At 47.6% G+C, this 1,759-nt stretch overlaps 1 pseudogene; it reads left to right on the top strand.

Moving 5' to 3' along the window:
* LOC102244521 overlaps positions 1 to 1,211 on the top strand; it is a 1,919-nt pseudogene extending 708 nt beyond the window's left edge.
* Positions 1,212 to 1,759: the final 548 nt, after the last annotated feature.

Here is a 1,759-nt window from a genome sequence, read left to right on the forward strand (position 1 = left end):
AAAAAAATCAATAAAATATATATTAAAAAAAAAGAACAGTATGCCAGATATGCCAGGTCCCTTTAAACATAAGCTGTGCAGATGTTTCTTCCCTGCAGCGACTGTGTCAAGCAGGAAGGGTTCCTGAGTCAATTTGGCATGCGGACCAGGAAAACTACACAATCGGGACAAATGTCTGGGGAGGGTAAAGCTGGTCCTCCAGGAGGCAGTTCACGTGCAGCATTTCCACAAGGTGGTAAAGGACGGAGCCGTTTTCCAGGGGCTGTTCCCAGTGGGGACAGATTTCCTTGGCCAGGAGGGCCACCCCCCCCTTTTCCAGCTGGACAGACTCCACCACGTCCACCCTTAGGTCCTCCAGGCCCACCAGGTTCACCTCCACCTGGTCAGGTTCTGCCTCCTCCTTTAGCTGGGCCTCCTAATCGAAGAGATCGCCCTCCACCACCATTTCCAGGCTATGGCCCCCCTCCTGGGCCACTACCTCCACAACAGGGACCACCTCCACCTCCAGGCCCCTTTCCACCTCGTCCACCTGGTCCTCTTGGGCCACCCCTTACACTTGCTCCTCCTCCGAATCTTCCTGGACCACCTCCAGGTGCCCCACCGCCAGCTCCACATGTGAACCCAGCTTTCTTTCCACCACCAACTAACAGCGGCATGCCTACATCAGATAGTCGGGGTCCACCACCAACAGATCCATATGGCCGACCTCCGCCATATGATAGGGGTGACTATGGGCCTCCTGGAAGGGAAATGGATACAGCAAGAACTCCACTGAGTGAAGCTGAGTTTGAAGAAATCATGAATAGAAATAGGGCAATCTCAAGCAGTGCTGTTTCAAGAGCCGTGTCTGATGCCAGCGCTGGTGATTATGGGAGTGCAATTGAGACACTGGTAACTGCAACTTCTTTAATCAAACAATCCAAAGTATCTGCTGATGATCGTTGCAAAGTTCTTATTAGCTCTTTGCAATTTTGCCTTCATGGAATTGAATCCAAGTCTTATGGTTCTGGATCAAGACGTGAACGATCAAGAGAGAGGGACCATAGTAGATCAGGAGAAAAGCGTCGGCGCCATAAATCCCGCAGTAGAGATCGTCATGATGATTATTATAGAGAGAGAAGCAGAGAAAGAGAGAGACACCGTGACCGAGATCGGGACCGAGACCGAGAGCGTGACCGAGAGCGCGAGTATCGTCATCGTTAGAAGGTGGGTATTCCTTGTCCTGTCTTCATGATGCTTGTCCAGCAGTTTGCTTCTTGCGATTGAACTGAACCTGTAAGGATTCATGGATAAAATGAACAGGAATAGATCTGAATAAAGCAAATCTGCATAAATGGTAAAAAAAAAAAATTCCTTCTTCACCAATTCCGTCCACACCTATGGGAACTGCTGGGGCTGGACCCCAACACTTATGTTGACAACCTCATAGGATTTCTATGATTGAACTAAATGTTATCTTTAAAGCACCCAGCTCAGGGAAAGTATTAGTAAAATGGGACAGATTATCATCACTCTTAGTGCAAATTAACAACTTGGCATTTAGGTTTACATTAATCTTCAGTGTTTTTGGTTAGGGTGAGTTACCTCACCAAGTACTACCCAACACTAACACCTGGGCTCTTACCTCTGCTCTTTACAATGGACACACACACACATACACAGCACAATTTGACTACAAGCAAAAGAACCATCCTATATAATACAAACCTAATATGCTAAGTGTCTGACCATTCAACTGTTTGACCAGTTGCTATGATGC

Source organism: Myotis brandtii, unplaced genomic scaffold (assembly GCF_000412655.1).
Source record: "Myotis brandtii unplaced genomic scaffold, ASM41265v1 scaffold244, whole genome shotgun sequence".
NCBI classification, from domain to species: domain Eukaryota; kingdom Metazoa; phylum Chordata; class Mammalia; order Chiroptera; family Vespertilionidae; genus Myotis; species Myotis brandtii.